Below are 13,871 nucleotides of genomic sequence, written 5' to 3'. Positions count from 1 at the left end.
AAAGAAGTGAGTAAAACTAACATCAAAATATTGAGGGGGGTGCTTCCCTGGTGGCGCAGTGGTTGAGAGTCCGCCTGCCTATGCAGGGGACACTGGTTCGTGCCTCGGTCCGCGAGGATCCCACATGCCACGGAGCGGCTAGGCCCGTGAGCCATGGCCGCTGAGCCTGCACATCCGGAGCCTGTGCTCCGCAACGGAAGAGGACACAACAGTGAGAGGCCCGCGTACCGCAAAAAAAAAAAAAAAAAAAAAAAAATTGAGGGAATTGGGATCATAAGAACTATAATAGGACAGTGAACCAAAGCAATGATTTAGAAATAAGCAGCTATTCAACAGCTGTTTGATATAAAATGTATCCTGGCAATGAAAAGAAGGATGGCTTAATATCACGAGCACCTAAGATAAGGTTGTTTTAATTAACCTATGTCTCAAAGTCACCCACGACATGATGTATTAGCCAGAGTAGGCTAACTGATTTAACAAACAAACCACTCTGTCACACTGGTTTTACACAATTAGTTTATTTCTAACTTATATCACAGAGGGGACAGACCCTCATGGGAGCCTTGCTCTACAGAGTCATCTGGAACCCCAGGATCCTTCCAGATCATGGTCTTGCTTACCTCTAAATCCTTGAATTCCTCCCCATTCAGTCAACTGATGGCAAGAGCATAGCCTTGGTATTAAGAAGGAGCATGTGCTTATTGTCTGTTCCAGAAAGGAAAGTTGATTACTTCCTATTCAATTACTTGAACCTAAGCCAAGTGGCCACACATCACTGAAAAGGAGCCTGGAAAAAATAGTCCAGCTGTATGACAAGGAAGAGAAAACAGAGATAATATACTCAGAGATACATTGCACATTACATACAAGTAGGTAGTACAAAGGAAATTTAGTCAAAAGAATATACATATTAGAAGGAATAATAACATATATAAAGTAAATGGCACAAAGAAAACATAAAAAATCCAGCGTCATCAATGCTATTGTTCTTATTTTAATATCTCTATTAAAAATTATAAAAACTGTGATCAGGGGCTTCCCTGGTGGCGCAGTCATTGAGAGTCTGCCTGCCGATGCAGGGGACACGGGTTCGTGCCCTGGTCTGGGAAGATCTCACATGCCGCGGAGCGGCTGGGCCCGTGAGCCATGGCCACTGAACCTGCGCGTCCGGATCCTCTGCTCCACAACGGGAGAGGCCACAACAGTGAGAGGCCCGCGTATTGCAAAAAAAAAACAAAAACAAAAACAAAAACTCTCATCATTATCAAAAAGCTTTTCAGTAAACATCACTAGGACAAAGTCTTCATAACAAAATGTTCTTTTATTAAAATATTACCTTTTGAATTGAATTTCATATTTTCTGGTTTCCTACATAGAGTATAACATAGAGTATGGCATTTGGATAATGGGATTATTTTTAATCATTTATTTTTTCCATGTTCCCTAAGTGAATAATTCTGGTTCATTATGTCTTCCTTCTAAAATGCAATATGTGCATGCATCTGTGTGATTTCTATTTATTGAAAAGTTTTCTTTTTCTTGTTAATTAGAAACAATGAGAGCTTAAAGTGAGGTTCTCCTTTTAATTTAATGCAGAGGTGTTATGAAAATAGCAACTTGCTACCTGGAACTATTTGGAAGCATCAATGATAAAAGCAAGATTTTGCAATAAAAAAAAATATATTTGTTAAAGATAATGTAGTAGTTGTTAGCATATCAAGAATGAATGCAAAACTCACATACAGTCTTACAAATTTGACTATATGGACTGTGGCATATAATGACCCATGAAAAATTGGTCAGTTGTCCTATACCCTAAACATCCATGTAGTAACAGTAATAGTGATAATAGTAATTATAATTGTAATAAAACAATTACGTTAAAAATCACTTTGACATAGAAGACTCTCCTCAAACACATGATCCATTAGGAAGATCTAGGAGACATGACACAGAATTATTGTTCATTGCATTCAGGCATATCAGTAATTAAACCTATAAATAACTATCAGTTTTACATCAGCTCTAAAAGCCTCCTGTCTTTCTCTCATATTTATTCTCTCTCTCTCTTTTTCTCTCTTTCTCTCCATCCCTCCCTCTTTCTCCTACCAGGACACTATTATCTGGTGGCTAAAATCTGACTGTATCTTATCATTCAAAAATATTAACTTCCAATATACGCTGATACTAAAATGATAGTGCCCGGCTAAAGCAGTGTCTTTTAAAAGTATTTTCCCCTCATATATCCCCTACAATAATTTAGAATAAAACAAGTATTTTCAAGAAAAATTTTAGGTTGACAATTAAATTCTAGCAGTTTAAATAGCTAAAACTTTTGAAATTTTGCTCATTAAATATTGCCATTTTAAAATGACAGGTTATGTCAGTCTTTTAATAACATACAGTGAGATCTAAATATAACAATGATTTGAAACACAACATTAATAATTTAAAAGAAATACATGAACAAGTATAATACTATGTGGTCTTTACTTCTTTAGATCATGTTCAATCCCAGTGACTCCACAGAATTTTATTCAAACCTATCCTTTTAATATAAGGTGTAGATAAATGTACTAGAGAAGGGAGATGTAGGAAAGAAGCTGCTTGACTCAGAAACCTTAATCAGTCTTAGGAAAGAATCCATATGGAAGTGAGGATCAGAAAATGAATTTCCTTAAAAGCATCTGAGCTTGCTGTATCTTGTAACCCCAGGCTATCTGTACCCCAATTGGAAGACAAATGGTCTAAGGAGGCTGCCTGCAAACTAGGGACAATCCCTTGGAGAGTTTGAATATGTAGACTAACACTGGTTCCTTACTTAGTCCCTTTTTTTTCTGTCACATATCACAGATGGCATGCAATGTTTCCTGTGTAAACAGTAGAAGCTCCACATCCTGGAGAGATTGATAGAGTCACACTTCTATTTGCTGAGAATTTTCTGACTTATTGAAGTTTGCATGTGCACAGTTGAATGGACTGACACACTATATATTTTATAGGCTTAATTAATTAATACAATGCTTACAAATGGACAAGTGGCCTACAAATATTTCTGCCAAATAAACATATATTAAAGATAATATATGATTAATAATCCAAACATGAGCAAATATCAGAAAATGGCAGAATCAAGTTCAATCTTCTGGTCTGCCACCCTGCCACACAAAAACAGTGATGGTCTAAATGATATGACAAGAGGTTTGTAAAAAACTTCAAAGTCATCAAAAAGACAATTTGAAGTATAAATGTACATCTGTAATTATTAAAATCTTTAAACTTAATCACTTATAACATCTTTGTATTTTGTGATGGTTTACAATGTAGTAGTACATATTGCATCAGTAGAGGAGTATGTGGGGCTTCCCGGGTGGTGCAGTGGTTGAGAGTCCGCCTGCCGATGGTAGGGGACGCGGGTTCGGGCTCGGGCCCCGATCCGGGAAAATCCCACATGCCGCGGAGCGGTTAGGCCCGTGGGCCATGGCCGCTGAGCCTGCATGTCCGGAGCCTGTGCTCCGCAACGGGAGAGGCCACAACAGTGAGAGGCCCGCGTACAACAAAAGAAAAAAAAAAAAAGTATGTGTAAATAATTTATAAATAAATAAACATATTTGGGGATATTTGTCCAAAAATATTTTAATGGTGGGTTGTATTATCAAAAAACTTTGGGGATTAATTGTCTAGAGGAAGCCTAGAGTTAATTTTTCTATATTTTTTGGAAATTTTTCTATATTTTCTATAAATATATTTTTCTATATTTAGAAATTTTGTCAGAATTATTTCCTCTGTATATTTTGTACTAAATGGAAAATATAGAAGAAACAGTCAGGTTCCAATAATGCTTATGATAACATAATTATTCTATTCTACATGTATAAATAGTATTAATAGTATTATGATTTTCAGGTAATTCATACATAAATAACTAAAGACAATGATTTTTTTTTGAACGATAGAATATAAAGTTTGGGAGAAGGTACATAATTAAACACAATTTTCTTTCAGGATGAATCATTTCCCCACAGCATTCTTAGTCAATGTAAATTCCAGCAGAACTTCCAAAATATTTGAGTCATGAGCTGAAAACATCTTTGTCTTAAGTAGGCATTCCACAGAGAAGCAGAGACCTCTGCAGAAACAAACAAATCTTCACCAGTTTTACAAGTTGGGCTTAGCTGTATTCATCAATTCTTTCACAGATACAGAGTTTGCATTTAAGATTTTTTATGTCTGTGTCCTATAGCTCTGGGCAGGTGTTCAATTTTGGGATAACATTACCATTAATTTATATGCTTCAGGTTAACAAACATGGAACAATTAATATTTTCTTTTCACTGCTAACCAAATTATAGAGTCTTTATTTCTAGAAGATGCATGACCTGAAATACCACTGTGCTTTAATATAATCGATGGGTACCTAAAATGTCTTCTAATTGAGTTCCTTATTTCAGATCTGAGAACTGCAATTCAGACAGAAAGAATGCAAAGAAAGTGCTTTACAACTCAAAGTAAAATTCCCTCAACTTAGAACACCTAAACACCTGAAAAAAACCAGAATGAATAAATGAATGTGTCTGCACTAATTAGCAATTTCCAACCTAAGACATATGTGAACAGACTGGACTATAAGGTTGAGGCTGAAACTGACTTGAAAACAATGAAAAACTCAGTTCTAGAAACAGTTATAAGAAAGAATTGTAAAAATTGTGAAAATGGATTTTCGTTAGTCATTTTTTTCAGCCACACTTGCAAACACAATTATAGCAATTTTACCAGTATTTGTGTGCAAATTTGAATAGTAATTATACACATGCACAGCTTCATTAGAATTTAATGCATGTCTTTCTAATACGTTATTAACTAAAAGTTAACTGCTTTTTGCTTAAATAAAAGTGAGATGGTTTCAGTTACTCATAACTAAAACAAGGTTTATTTTTTCTTTTCTACTTTTTAATTTAGACTTCTATTCAAAATTGATACTAAGGATACCATCAAACATTTTCCAGTAACCTGAAAGGAAAAATGTATTCCACTCAGAACAAAGAAGCATAAACCCAGGTCCAAGTACCAATGTAGATTTAATCCTTGATATCACAGTTGTTTTTGTGATTTCATTAAGGTTAAGCTAAAAAGATTTCAAGCAGTTTGCCTCAAATTGTGTCTCAATTTTGCTACTATTCTAAATATAACTCATTAAAGGTTGTTTAGTAAGAAGATGGGAGAAAGTAAAGAATACAGGGAAAATGCATTGTGTATTTATTTATAAAATCTATATTATTTTAATATATTTTTGTGTTGCCAGACTGAAAATCTGTGTTTCTTCTAAATGCAAAGATACTTAAAAATATGCATTTTATTTTTAGCATTTTGCAAGTAAATATACGATGATCTTAGAGTTTAAAAACATTCCTATCCAAGGATATATGAATTAGACATAATTCTAACATAAAGTAGTTATCACACAATCACAAAGTATGAAAAGTTCTTACCTATGAGTAAGGAGGCTGAGAACTTTTAAAAAATCAATTTAACTCAATTCAAAAACATGGTTTGCATATATACACACCTCAAATTATTGTAGACATTGACAACAAAAATTACTAGTGCATGTTTCCTGCCACTAAAGACTTTATATAGTACAGGAGTCATAAGTATCACCAAATCTAAATGCTACCTTGGAAGCAATACAAAAATGCAAGAAAAACATCATTCATTTTTTAATGTTGTGGCCTATTCATAAATACTTGAAGAAGTGACATTAGAGCAGATCATTATAGAATGAGAAGGAATTTCATAGGCAGAGAATTCAGAAAGATATTACATTCTATCCCATTGCTGAATTCTTCTTTTATTTTCTCATTTCTCATTTCCTCTTGTATTTCCATCATTTCAAATATTATCTAAATCATTTTCAAACTTTCTTATCCCTCAGGTTTTGTTTGAAAGATAATTTTCTACGAGAGATCATCTATGAACCAACAACATTGAATAGATTTTCCTTATATTCAGTTTGAGTATCTTAAATTTTAATTAAATAATTTAAGCTGCTCATATTTACTTAAATAACTTTATATTTGGTCCAATGTATGATTTTATTTTATGCTTTTTTGGGCTCCTTTTTGTTCCATCTTTTGTTTTACTGACACTTCTCTCTGCAGTGATTTAAAAATTAGGGTGCTAATTTCAATTAAAGATTTTGAATTTTTTTTAAAAAAACTTGTTTATTTGTATTAAAATTAAACCATTTATTTTTAGTCTCTTACTCATTTTCCTTAAATTTCTTTCCTAACATTTTCCTCAGTTCACATGTAATTTATCTTGAGGTCACAAGCAGCATATTTAAAAAATAAATTTATCTTTTAAGGTTTTTTTATACTTAAACATTCTATTTTAGAGTTATAATTACAATAGTTATTTAAATGCATTAAAACCCTATACTTTCCAATAGACTTTAATACCTTCACACATTTATCTTGGTTTTTAGCTGTTAAATGTTCATAGTCATTCCTTTGTTCATATTTTACTCAACTCTTGGTGATATGGAAAAATTATTCCAGAAATTTTTTGAGGGAAATATATTTGAGTGTTATTCTTTTGAAGCTATACAGGGCTCTGAATGTTTCCTCCACACAGGAACAATATCTTTGCTGGACAAAACAGTTCTGAATTAAAATTGTTTTTCTGTTAAACTTCTATTGACTTTGCTTCACTGTCCTCCTGCATTTATTGCTGCATAAACAAAACAAAACAAAAAAGAAACCCCATGAACTCCTTAGAGGAAAGTCACTATAGAAATATAGCAATAGGGACTTCCCTGGTGGTCCAGTAGTTGAGACTTCGCCTTCCAACGCAGGCGGTGCAGGTTCAATCCCTCGTTGGGGAGCTAAGATCCCACATGCCTCAGGGCCAAAAAACCAAAAACATAAAACAGAAGCAATATTGTAACAAATTCAATAAAGACTTAAAAAAAATGTTTCACATCAAAAATTTAAAAATTAAAAAATTAATAAAAAAAAGAAATATAGCAATAAAGTCACTATAGAACTTAACAATAAATAAACCGTTTTCTCAGAAGTCAGTGGTCAAAGGAGAATCACTTCCCCTCTTTGGAGAGGGGAGTGGTAACAATATTCGTCCCTTGCCAAATTTGGAATATTTCAATTGAAAAATTTTACAGACATTATAGAGAACGAGTTTGCAATATCTAGGTAAGATTAAAATTTGAATCTTACAATCCTTTAATTCCAGTTCTAAGTATGTAAATTTAAATAAACTCTTACAAGCATGTGCAAGAATTTTTATTAAATTGCAAACAGTAGAAAAAATGGATAACGAAAAAATGGATAACTTTCTGAAAAAGATGTGTATTTATTAACGTATAGGAGTTGAAAATATAATTCTGACATTAAAAATACAAATTGAAGAATACTACATATAATATGTTAAATATTTCTGAAATATTTAAAACCACATAAACTATATTATTTCATTTTAGTTGTATTTTAATAAATGTTATACATGGGTATAATTTAAAGACACATAGTTATAAAATTTTATTTTATTTTATTTTTTTATTTTTTATTTTTGCGGTACGCGGGGCTCTCACTGTTGTGGCCTCTCCCGTTGCGGATGCGCAGGCTCAGCGGCCATGGCTCACGGGCCCAGCCGCTCTGCGGCATGTGGGATCCTCCTGCACCGGGGCACGAACACGTGCCCCCTGCATCGGCAGGCAGACTCTCAACCACTGTGCCACCAGGGAATCCCTATAAAATTTATTAATAAAACAGTGCTTCCGTGTCTCTGCACCTAACATCTTTATCTCCAAAATCCACAATTTTGACCCTTTTAGCTGATTATTTTTGTATGTTAACACTGTATTTCTAAATAACATGTAAATACTTCAGCATCTCTATTTAAGGTTTATGCATTATCTATTGATTTTGTAATAATAAAGATAAGGATTTTGTTCTCTTTAATAATTCCCCTCTATAACCATTCTCTCACATCCTTCCATCACAACTATTTATCAGAAATTTTACTGGATCTACATTCACCATTTGCATTGTTCTTACTATGTGATTGCTATCAACAGGTCATTCAAGAGTTATCATATGATTACTTGTCTTTTCCTTAAACCTGTTTTCCCTGAGTAACAGTCTTGACTTTCTACCTATCAGTAAAATATCTCCAAAAAATTGCTAATTATATTACTCTTCTCCTTGTATTAAAATGCATTAGGCATTCTATCAATTTTATCTTCTGAAAGCAACCTTTCTTGTTGGAACTTATAAAAATCAGGTAGCTAATTAGTTTTTTCACTTGTTGATTTAGGATTCAACTTTCTTGAGCCTCTTAAATTATTTATCACTCAGCCATTTGCAGTCTTATCTTCCAAGATAGTTTTCTGTTGTCTCCTTGCCTGTTCTCTTGCTCATTACGACTTTCTGTTCGTTTTTTAACATCTCTTTATTAGTAACTTTAGTAGAGTTTTAGAGGTAATCTAAAGCAGATGCTTGAGTTCTATCTGCTACCTTTATACAATGCACAAATTCATCAGTATTTTTAATTTGGGCAAATTTGGGAGCTCTGAAAGTTTATTGATGTGGAATTAAGGGTACATGAATATTTTATGTAGTTGTTTGCAATTTTTAAAAATACTTTTAATGTGAAATTTAGGTTTCAAAAATCCTATTAAGATATTTGGTCTACATAATAGAGTTCTTGAATTTTCATAGTACTATATTACTACATGATAATGAAAGTTTTAACCCACTTAAAACAATTAGAAAATCCAAAGTGGGAAGATATAAAAATGGACCTCAAGTAAAACTCCCAGAACAAAGTAATTAAAATAGTTGATTCTTGCTTTTTTAGTGTTTTCACTTTTTTTTTTTTTTCTGGAAAAGAAAACCATTACACACAAATAAATACGTAATTTTTTCCACAGTGTGCTTGGAGAAACCAAGTCATAATACTGTGCCCACATGTATGATGATGTTTAAAAAAGAGATCTGTTTCCATTTTCCTCAGACCAGCTGTCTGACATTTCAAAATATAAGAAGTACTGCTCAGCTTGAGTGAACTCAAAAATATCTCTGCAAATGTATTTGAACTCATCTTTTGAAATGTCAGTTTGGGACAAAGTGATATGAGTTACTCATTCAGGTACTGGAATATGTGTAGAGTCTAAAAATTTTTAAGGTTGAAATAATGAGGTTGAAGAGTCTATTTTGAATAAATCAAGGAAGTAAAAGCTTGTGTGACTATTATTTCATTAAGATAATTAGTTATTATTATGATACTTAAAGTTTCAATATAGAAATGTTATTGTGGAATTTGCATATCAAGATATTCATTTAATTTTCTGAAATTTTCCCTTCAAATATTCTTTTTTATTTATTTAATATTCCATTGACTATTTCACTTGCTGTTTTGTGTACATGTTGAATATCTTTGTGTGTCTTAACATTTTCTTTTTACAGAGATTTATTATACAGCTGGATATGATTTATCCTGTTTCTGTTGAATAAGTTGGAGGTGCAAATGGAGTGGCTGTAAACCACATATCTTTAAAAATTAATGATGAAAATGGCATAACATTTGGCTTAACAATTGCACTTGTGAGCACTTAGTCCAAAGGTATGAAACTTATTTTCACACAGGCATTTGTACATGAATGTTCATAGCAGCTTTATTTGTAGCAGCCCAAAGCTGGAAGCTACTCATCTGTCCTTCAATTAGTGAATGGTTAAACAAACTGTGGTACATCCATACCATGGACTACTACTCAGCAATCAAAGGGAATGAGCTATTGATATGCCAACAACTTGGATGAATCTCAAGGAAATTATGCTGAATGAATAAAGCCAGTCTCAAAAGGGTACATATTATAACATTCCACTTATGTAGCATTGTAAAATGGCATCGTGTAAATGGAGGATTTATTAGTGGTTTCCAGGGGATGGGGTAGAGGGATATGTGTGGATATAAAAGATAACATGAGGGAATATTTTAGTGACGGTATGAGTATCTTGATTTTCCTGGAGGATACACAAGGCTACATACACATGAAATAAAATTGCATAGAGGGCTTCCCTGGTGGTGCAGTGGTTGAGAGTCCGCCTGCTGATGCAGGGGACACGGGTTCGTGCCCCAGTCCGGGATGACCCCACATGTTGCGGAGTGGCTGGGCCTGTGAGCCATGGCCGCTGAGCCTCCGCGTCCGGAGCCTGTGCTCCACAACGGGAGAGGCCACAGCAGTGAGAGGCCCGTGTATCGAAAAAAAAAAAAAATTGCATAGACATTCACGCTCATACACACACACACACACAAATGAGTGCATGTATAACTGTTGAAATGTGAATAAGCTCTATAAATTGTACCAATGATATTTCTTGGTTTTGATTTTGTATTATAAATGTGTCACGTTAACATTAGGGAAGATTTAGGGATTTAGGGAAGGGTAATGTGACTCTTCTCTACATTTCTTTGCAATGTCTTATGAATCTATAGTTATTTCAAAATGAAATGTCTACAAAAATGCACTTGTAGTAAAATAGTTTTAACAGGCAAAACCTTAAGAGAAAATGCAGTGTTTTAGAAGTTTGTGTTTTGGGACCCTGTCACATTTTCAAGGTACTACTGTTCTCTACTATTTATCTCCCATTTGCGGGCCTACAAAAACCTTTGTCCCCAGACTAGTCCACTGTGTAAGTCTGCAGGGAAGCTTCACAAACAAGCTATGAGCAAGTGACTGGAAGTGATTTTTTTAAATAACAAATGGGGGCATTTCCATTCTGCAGTTTTGGGCATTTTTATTATTCCTTTTTATTTATTCTAAACATGGAATGGAATTTGATTCTAAGTCACAATAATGCTGGGAATATATTTTATAAAAGTAAAGAAAAGGAAGTTTTTTCCCCTAGACATTTTGTTCTCTGGAAAAATTATGTTTAATATTTAAAATAATATATTTAGGGAATACACCCATTTTCATATTTTTTGTAATTTATATTTAATCAACAAATTTAATCTAACAATAAAAATTACTGTTGAATTCTAAACCAAGGTTTTGATTTGTGATGTATGTTCATGCTTAGTCCTTTTGGTGAATCATGTTCTTCCTCAGAGGCGATCAGTACTGACAGTTAAATCTATGTTCAAAAAGGATTGATAGTACCTTTTTAAAAAAAATTTTGTTGCAGTATAGTTGATTTACAATGTTGTGTTAGTTTGCATTTAGGTTGTTTCCATGTCTTGACTATTGTAAATAGTGCTGCAATGAACACTGGGGTGCATGTATTTTTTTGGAATTATGGTTTTCTCTGGGTATAGGCCAGGAATGAGATTGCTGGGTCATATGGTAGTTCTATTTTTAGTTTTTCAAGGAACCTCCATATTGTCCTCCATAGTGGCTGTACCAATTTACCTTTCCACCAACAGTGTAGGAGTGTTCCCTTTTCTCCATACCCTCTCCAGCATTTAATGTTTGTAGATTTTTTGATAATGGCCATTCTGACTGGTGTGAGGTGATACCTCATTGTAGTTTTGGTTTGCATTTCTCTAATAATAAGTGATGCTGAGCATCTTTTCATGTGCTTTTTGGCCATCTGTATGTCTTCTTGGAGAAATGTCTATTTAGATCTTCTGCCCTTTTTTTTGCTTGGGTTGTTTGTTTTTTGATATTGAGCTGCATGAGTTGTTTGTATATTTTGGAGATTAATCCCTTGTCAGTTGCTTCATTTGCAAATATTTTCTCTCATTCTGAGGGCTGTCTTTTCTTCTTGTTTATGGTTTCCTTTGCTGTGCAAAAGCTTTTAGGTTTAATTAGATCCCATTTGTTTATATTTTTTTTATTTTCATTAGTCTAGGAGGCAGATCATTAAAGATCTTGCTGCAATTGATATCAGAGTGTTCTGCCTATGTTTCCTCTAAGAGTTTTACAGTATCAAGTCTTACGTTTAGGTTTTTAACCCATTTTGAGTTTATTTTTGTGTATGGTGTTAGGGAGTGTTCTAATTTCATTCTTTTAAATGTAGCTGTCCAGTTTTCCCAGCATCACTTGTTGAAGAGACTGTCTTTTCTCCATTGTATATTTTTTGCCTACTTTGTCATAGATTAGGTGACAATAGGTGCGTGGGTTTATCTCTGGGCTTTCTATCCTGTTCCTTTGATCTATATTTCTGTTTTTGTGCCAGAACCATACTGTTTTGATTACTGTAGATTTGTAGTATAGCCTGAAGTCAGGGAGCTTGATTCCTCCAACTCTGTTTTTCTTTCTCAAGATTGCTTTCACTATCCAGGGTCTTTTGTGTTTCTATAAAAAATGGAAAATTTTTGGGTCTAACTCTGTGAAAAATGCTATTGGTAATTTGATAGGGATTGCATTGAATCTGTAGATTGCCTTGGGTAGTCTAGTCATTTTCACAATATCGATTCTTCCAATCCAAGAACATGGTATATCTGTTTGTGTCATCTTTGATTTCTTTCATCAGTATCTTATAGTTTTCTGAGTACAGATTTTTTGCCTCCGTAGGTAGGTTTTTTCCTAGGTATTTTATTCTCTTTGTTGCAATGGTAAAAGGGATTATTTCCTTAATTTCTCTTTCTGATCTTTTGTTGTTAGTGTATAGGAATACAAGAGATTTCTGTGTATTAATTTTGTAGCCTGCAACTTTTCCAAATTCATTGATGAGCTCTGGTAGTTTTCTGGTGGCATATTTAGGATTTTCTGTGTATAGTATCATGTCATCTGCAAACAGTGACAATTTTTCTTCTTCTTTTCCAATTTGTAATCCTTTTATTTCTTTTTATTCTCTAATTGCTGTGGCTAGGACTTCCAAAACTATGTTGAATAATATTGGCGAGAGTGGACATCCTTGTCTTTTTCCTGATCTTAGAGGAAATGCTTTCAGTTTTTCACCATTGAGAATGATGTTTGCTGTGGGTTTGTTGTATATGGCCTTTATTATGTTGAGGTAGGTTCCTTCTATGCCCACTTTCTGGAGCATTTTTATCATACATGGGTGTTGAATTTTGTCAAAAGCTTTTTCTGCATCTGTTGAGGTGATCATATGGTTTTTATTCTTCAATTTGTTATTATGGTGTGTCACATTGGTTTGTGTATATTAAAAAATCCTTCCATCCCTGTGATAAATCTCACCTGATCATGGTGTCTGATAGTATCTTTAATGGAATCAACTAGTTTTACTACAATCACTAACATTTCCACATTTACCTTATGTCCTTTGATCACTTTAAAATAGTTAATAATATATATTTGTCCTATCCACATAGCTTTCATGTTTTTATAAGAGTAACAAGGAGGAAAGACATGTTTTTATAAAAGTAACATGGAGGGAACATGAAGGAAGAATTGTTATTTCATAACACTCTGTTTTGAGCCAATATGACTAGGGAAAGCCCTTCATGGATTTTTTGAGTTATGATTGTTGAGAATCTGTGGCATTAAGTTTACTGAAGAAAATGACTTTGGGACTATTTTGCTTAGTTGAAAAAAATGGAAATTTAGGTGCATGGTAAAGGAAAGATGAAGAAGGGTGGAAAGAAGAAAATCAGAAAAATAGACTCAGAAAGAATCTGATGAAAAGTATTGCTCCAGAGAAATTCTCTGTGATATTCCAGGCCATAAAATTATAGAACAGTGAAGTCAAATATCAATTTTCACTGACTCTATGAAAAAAATACTCCTCTTTTCTCGTGTATTTTAAGAAAATTAGCTATCCTATTCAGAACCTACACATTCTGTAGCAAAGTTATAGGGATGTTTTGCCAATTATGAAGTAAGTCAGTGTGGAAAGAAAACAGGAACAGAAGTGCCATCAACCAAGTGGGGACATTGGAGATTT

Source organism: Lipotes vexillifer, unplaced genomic scaffold (assembly GCF_000442215.2).
Source record: "Lipotes vexillifer unplaced genomic scaffold, Lipotes_vexillifer_v1.1 scaffold175, whole genome shotgun sequence".
Taxonomy (NCBI): Eukaryota; Metazoa; Chordata; class Mammalia; order Artiodactyla; family Lipotidae; genus Lipotes; species Lipotes vexillifer.
The sequence above is the reverse complement of the archived record's forward strand: the minus strand, read 5'-3'. Positions refer to the sequence as shown.